Below are 7,360 nucleotides of genomic sequence, written 5' to 3'. Positions count from 1 at the left end.
CGATCTCCTGACCTCGTGATCCGCCCATCTCGGCCTCCCAAAGTGCTGGGATTACAGGCTTGAGTCACTGCGCCCGGCCATCCTCGCATATTTTGAACCAGGTGGGAAAAGTTAATAAAAGCCCTACAATCAAGAAACATGAGTGTGAAGCCCACGCTGCCAGTGTTTGCACACCATTGCCAACTCTCAGAAACGATCCATCCCATTGCACGGACACATGGGTTTTGAAACACAGAGCAGCCTGCTTTTATTTAAAGTCGTGATCCCTTGCTTGTCGTAGATTTTTTTCATAATTTCATTTTGGAAAATATTGCACACAAATATTACTCAATCACTGAGTTTGTGGGTTGAGGGCACTTCCTTACATTTTGCACCCTTGAAAATGCCTCCCCCTCCTCCAGGTCAGGCTCCCTGGAATAGGGTATTTAGTGTCATTTCCAGAGACTAGCTGGCAGTTGGCTCTTCCCTCGGAGAGAAGCCCGCAGTAACAGTGACACCAGCCTGCACTGTGGAAGGGCTTGCTACATGCAGTGCCCTGAGCCAAGTGTTCCACAGACGTTATCTCATTTGAACCCCATAGCAGCCCTGGAAGGAGGCATTCGGTGGGGAACCGAGTTGTCCTGGGGAGTCAGCACCAAGATGTGGGCCCCGGACGCAGCCTCGTCACTCACGGCCCCGTGCTCCTCAGCTCCCACCCACTGCTGCTTGACAGTCATTTTAATCACTACCTGGGCTGCGGTGAACAATGCCAGGCTCTGATAGATCCTGCTGTCCTCATTTCTCAACCTAGTTTCCCTTAACTGATATTTCATGGCTATTGTTAATGTGCATTTTTCACCGAGTAATTTCCACAGCCCGAACTTGTAACACATCCCAATGACAAACGTCCCTGGTTCGGAAGCCCCCGTCAGCGGCAATGTCACCCTTGCCGCTGCCTTGACACCTTCCGACAGCCCATTCAGTTTTATGATCGCCCTGTCCCAGTGATCACTACTGAACCTTTAAGAATCCAGATGCATTTCAAGTTTAATTGAATAAAATTCTTTGTATAATGAATTCCGCGTGAATGCTACATAAATCAGTGCCTGGAAGGATTTGTGGCGCATCCCTCCCCTCTGGCGGGGCCTGGGAATCTGGCAATAGCGACACAAGCTGGAATAAATGCATCTTTGCAGTCAGTCCAGCTAGGGGAGGGTGGCACAGTTTGAACTTGCCTTGGCCTATTGCTTTTCTTCTCTACGAGTCCTCCTGGAAGATGGTGCTAAAGTCCCACAGACGCAGGGACAGGCAGGTTGCGGAGACCTAGAAACTTTGGGGACGTCCCTCGTGTTCTCCCATTCCACAGAATCAGAAACTTCTCAAGCTGTGGTTTGTCACCTTTGGAATGCACACACACACATTCACAAATTTGCATCCAGTCGTAGGAAGTCCATGGAACCTCCTGGTAAGAATCAATTTTCTAAGGGAACCCATGCAACCCTCTTTGGAGGCTAAGCTGGGATTCCCAAGGCCACCTTCAGCAGCCTGTTTCAGGGTCAGATAGCCCCAGCCTGGAAGTCTGAGAAGGTGCACTTGGGGCTGGCTGGGAGAGGCTGCTGGGCGACCTTGGATGCTTGTAGGGTTGTGGGGTGTGGGGAAGGACTGTCCAACAGCTGGCTTGCGCATTGGTCCCAGGCAGGCCCAGGTTCAAGGCCAGCTCTGTCACCTTCTACCTTGGTGACTGGCCAAGTCATTCCATCTCTCTCGGTCTTGCTCCTCCATCTATAGAATGGGAATCATAACATCCACTCCATGGGTCACTGGGATTGTTTAATGAGGTAATACTTAAAAGAGTAATATCGCCCCCTGGCAAATGTTAGCTCCTGTTATTACAGTTGTTTGCTATTATTACCATTTGAATTCAGATTCCATTTTTGTCACTTCCAGCGTCTCCTTAAGCAAATGGTTGAACCACTCAAAGCCTCTTTATCTTATAATGGGATAATAATACCAATTTCCAAGAGTTCAGAAATAAGTCCGCAGGCCCCAGACATGGTAGCGGCTCCAAAAAAGTAGCCATCGTTGTTCAGTCATATTTGACCCTTTCGAAAGCATGTTCTAATAGCTTATCCCCAGGTGACGCTGAGGACAGCCTGGCGGCGCCTCTGGTCCCTCAGGCTTGCCGAGAGGGTGGGGGAGACAGGTGGCCTCCAGAGGTGGCCAGGCACAATCAGATGAGAAGGCGGGGATGTGGCTCCAGCAAACAGGGCCGAAGTGAAAAGGAGAGTGACTTGCAGAACAATGAGAGCTGAGCGCGGTCTCAGACATCATTGCTCTCATTTTATAAATGAGAAAACTGAGGCCTGGAGAGGAGAACTTTTTTTTTCTCACCCTGTCACCCAGGCATGGAGTGCAATGGCTCACTGCAACCTCTGCCTCCCGGGTTCAAGTGGTTCTCCTGCCTCAGCCACCTGAGTAGCTGGGATTACAGGTGCGTGCCACCACGCCCAGCTAATTTTTTGTATCGTTAGTAGAGATGGGGTTTCACCATGTTGGCCAGGCTGGCCTCAAATTCCCGACCTCAGGTGATCTGCCCGCCTCGGCCTCCCAAAGTGCTGGGATTACAGGTGTGAGCCTCGGTGCCTGGCTTTTTTTTTTTTTTTTTTTTTTTTTTTTGAGACCAAGTCTTACTCTGTCACCCAGGCTGGAGTATAGTGGCATGATCTCGGCTCACTGCAACCTCCACCTCCTGGGTTCAAGCGATCCTCCTGCCTCAGCCTCCTATGAGTAGCTGGGATTATAGGCGTGCACCACGACGCCTGGCTAATTTTTTTTGTATTTTTAGTAGAGACGGGTTTCGCCATGTTGGCCAGGCTGGTCTCAAATTCCTGGCCTCAAGTGATCCACCTGCCTTGGCCTCCCAAAGTGCTGAGATTATGGGCGTGAGCCACCGCGCCCAGCATAGAGGAGAACTTAGTAAGTAAATCTTAGTAAGGACCACACATAGAGCACTGATTAAATCCAGGCATCTTGCTAAGAACCTTACATTCGATAGTTCATTTAATTATTTCAAGAGCCTGTGAAGGTAGAACTCTTAATATTATCACCCCCAACTTACAGATGAGGAAACTGAGTCCCAGAGAGGAGACAGGAGTTTCTCAAGGTCAGACAGCTCTAGGAGGCAGAACCAGGCTTTAAATCAGGGCTCTGTGCCTCCAAGCACCATGACAGGCATTTCCTCAACACCTAGCTCTATGCTCAATTGTACCACAATGCCAGGTGCTCATGTCTTTCTAGTTCTCAGAACCCTACGAGGTACGTACAGTTATCCTCCCCATTTCACAGGTGAGGTAACGGGCTCAAAGGGTGAAGTCACTTGCTCAAAGTCACACAGTGTCCACAGGGGTGACGCTGATGATAATGACATCATTATCAACAGCTGACACTTACTGAGAGCTTTTTAAACCATCTCAGCATAGCTAACCTTGGAGAGCACCTTCGTTGCACGCTTGGCCTGTATTCCCCACAACAGCCCCACCAAGTGGACATTAGTAGCTTTGCGTCATAGACTCAGAAACCGAGGCACAGGGAGACGGCACCTTGGCTGGTGTCACGCAGAGAGGAAGAGGATTTGAACTCGGATCTGCCTGTCTCCAGCATGCTCCCTGTGGGCAGCGGCAAAACCAAGACAAGGACCCTGCTCTTCAGGTCCCCCTGGGGTGGCCACCCTGGCACAGTTGGCAGTGAGGGTGTGACTGGCAATCAAGTGGGGCAGGGCTTCTTCTCAGGGGAAGAGAAGGGACTACCAAAAACCTAGGAGGGGCTGGGCATGGTGGCTCTTGCCTATAATCCTGACACGTCGAGAGACCAAAGCTGGAGGATCACTTGAGGCCAGGAGTTTGAGATCAGCCTGGGCAACGTAGTGAGACCCTCTTCCTTTCTTTTTTTGTTTTTGAGACGGAGTCTTGCTCTGTCGCCCAGGCTGGAGTGCAGTGGCACTGTCTTGGCTCACTGCAAGCTCCGCCTCCCGGGTTCACGCCATTCTCCTGCCTCAGCCTCCCGAGTAGCTGGGACTACAGGTGCCTGCCACCACGTCTGGCTAATTTTTTGTATTTTTAGTAGAGACGGGGTTTCACCGTGTTAGCCAGGATGGTCTTGATCTCCTGACCTGGTGATCCGCCCGCCTTGGCCTCCCAAAGTGCTGGGATTACAGGCGTGAGCCACCGCACCTGGCCAGAGACCCTGTTTCTTAAAAAACAAAACAAAACAAAAAGCCCAGGATTGATGTGCGCACCTGTAGTCCCAGCTACTCCAGACTGAGGTGAAAGGATCGCTTTAGCCCAGGAGCTCGAGGCCGAGTGAGCTATGATCGTGCCACTACATTCCAGACCAGGCAACAAAGCGAGACCCTGTCTCAAAAACAAACCCCCAGGAGGAACCTAGTTGCCACAGCTACAAGTGCTCTCTCTGAGGAAGAATGAGAAGCAAGTGCCAATTCAAGGCAGCACGGGGCAAAGGCACCCTGGAGAACGGAGTGCGTAAGTGGCATGAAGGTGTCCAACTGACTCAGGACTGGGGCGGGCAGCTAGGTGACCTCTTCCCCCTGCCCCTCACCGCCAAAATGCCTCCCAGTGCGAGCTCCCAAGGCACCGGTCCTTCAGCCCTCATCACTGGCCATCTGCAGTGCCCATGGCCCTCACTGGTCAGCAGGTGCCTTTATTTACAATCACCTTGGAAGGGTCGAGCAGACATATGTTGCTAAGGGTCGTTTATTCTTGTTTATAAAATTTATGGCTTCACCTCAATTACACACTGTCAAAACAGAAAGAATTGGGCCCAAAGTCTCTTGCCGCATGACTGCCTCAGACGTGCGTACATCTGTTAACTCCGTGGGAGCTGTAGAGGGAAATAAGGTTCACTATAACTCAAAAGCTTGCTACCCTGCCACGAGGTGTGAGCATCAGGCCTTGAGAAAAGACATCCAGGCGTGCGCATGGAGAGGGAGGAGGTGAGGTCTGTGAGTGGGCATGCCAGGTGGCCTCGGGACTCTGCCCCGGCCCGGCCAGGAACTCTCTCAAGGTGCTTTGACTGGGGAGTGGAAGAGAAAGAACTGTATTTCTATGGTCCTTAGGGGTCCAGCTGCAGGATCCCAGCAGCTGGAAAGAGTTCTGAGCCTATGGCTTTCCACCTGCCGACTTCAGCGGGGAGAGAGAAATGTTGCCTCTCTCTCACGGTTGCGGGGAGTGGAGATCGGTATGAACTTTCGGGAGGGCAATTTGGCAATGTGCATGAAAGTCCTAGAGATGTGTGTACCTTACGGTCTTGCAGTTCTGTGTCTGAGAATTTTTCTGAAGGAAATAGATACATTGCTGGAGCTACAAGAGGTTTTTTGGCTTTTTTGTTTTTGTTATTTCAGTGCAGGAAATAGACATACGGGTGAAACTGCAAGGGTTTTTGTTTTTGTTCTTGTTTTTTCCAGTGCAGAAAAGTGCAGCTCATTACAGTGAAAAATTGGAAACCAATGCCCAACAATAGGAAGCTGGATAGTTAAATAAGTAAAATATTAACCATAAGGGACTGTAAGAAATACCATAAAGCCACTGAAAATGATGGTGTCTACATATTTACTACTATGAAAGAGTGTTCACTATTATTAAGTGAAAAAAGAAACCCAAACGACAAAATGTTACATATAGAATGACCCAAATCCTAAAAAGAAACATACATGTGTTTATATACACCATAGAAAAATGCATGTGTTACTAATACGTATCTCTCAGTCGTGGGAAGATGGGCGGTTTTAATGTTCATTTTCATTTTGTCTGGATTTTCTAGTTTTTCTACAATGAATTTGGGCTGGATTTGACAAAGGCTTACTGTGTAATACACATGAATGAAAAGAAACCGACAAGTGGTTTCTCTGCCTGTAAATAAATCATCTACCTCCCGTGGGATGGCTGGAGACAAGAGAGAAGCTCCTTGGAGGGTGATACTCCATGCCACATTCCAGCCCCTCACGTGGGGAGGGTGCCCTCCAGTAGCCAAAGCCATCAGGGTCCCCTGAAGTCTGGAAGCCTGGAGAATGTGCACCATGTTCCCTGTCGGAGGCAGCTGGCTGTGCAGAGTCCAGCCTGCATGTAGAAGCCTGGCTTCCATTCTAGGGTAACAGAGGAGGGAAGAAAAAGGAACCTGCCCCCACTGAGCTGCCCCTGGGGGATCACTGTGCCAGCTTTTCCCCACTCTGTTGAGATGTTGGCATCTCTCTTCCTCCTCTGTTGGTTGATGCATCTTTATCTTGTACAGGGGTTGAGAGTAGACAAATAACTTTCATGTTTGTGATCTCATAGAGATTTTCATCCTGGATTATCACCGTAACTTTTCCTGGATAAGTGGCACCCCAATAGATAGTGTGATAAGCCCAGTATGCCAGTCAGCAAGTGGCAAAACCCACCTAAATCCCAGCTTCTGGTGTCAAAATCCAGTTTCCTTTCTCTTCTGTTCTGCCGAGAGCAGGGAAGGACTTATCCCAGGGGTAGGAAAGAGACGCCAATTCCAAGTGATTGCCTGACAGCCTGTGCTGGGTCCAGATTCAACAGGGAGGGGTTTGGGAATCTATTACTAATGTCTGCCATGGCCTCTGGGGGAGGCAGTGGGATGAGTGGCCTCTATTTGACATTTCTGGATTCCTAGGGCAGAGCCCTCACAGATCTCAAAGGTGTGGGGACTTCAGAGGCAGCAATGGTCTCCAGACTGCTTGAGAGTGGTCAGGCTGTCCCTCTCAACCAGCCCCCGAAACAAAAGCAGCTCTCCCAAGCCCACCACTCCCCAAGGAAACTAACTAGCAGGAAGAGGATTTTTCAGAGCTCTCAGGCGACACATCACGGTCATTGATCTCTGAGCACCAAATACTTATAAATCTGACTAATTAATTAGCCCTGACGAGCTCACCACCATAACTCAGAATCTGTAATTACATTTCACATTAAAGCACGAAAAGTTAAGACTAAAGCCGGTGAGAAATGGTGACATCCCGCACCCCCACTCCATCCCCAGTCTAGGGACTGCAGCTCCGGAAACCACCTCCTTTTGATTGCATTGTTCCCTGGGGTGCTGTTCCCAGCTGTGTGACAAACCAGTTCCAGCTCCCCTTCCCTGAGGTGGCTGCAAACATTTTGTGCAGGGGACATTTTTGGGTTTACAGTTTAAAGTGTCCTGCAGCCAAAGACCACCAAGAACACACCTGTAGTCAAACAAAGTCAGATTTATTGTCTTGTTGCAACAAGGGAGCACGCGCACCGTGGGGTGCCTCAGGAAGAGGGTCTGCACAAGGACTTATTATAGAGTTTTGGCATGTGTTGGGGTTTGGGGGAGGGTTCAAGGA

The sequence above is a fragment of the Colobus angolensis genome, unplaced genomic scaffold (genome assembly GCF_000951035.1).
Source record: "Colobus angolensis palliatus isolate OR3802 unplaced genomic scaffold, Cang.pa_1.0 Scaffold10, whole genome shotgun sequence".
Lineage (NCBI taxonomy): Eukaryota > Metazoa > Chordata > Mammalia > Primates > Cercopithecidae > Colobus > Colobus angolensis.
This window is presented reverse-complemented; position numbering follows the sequence as displayed.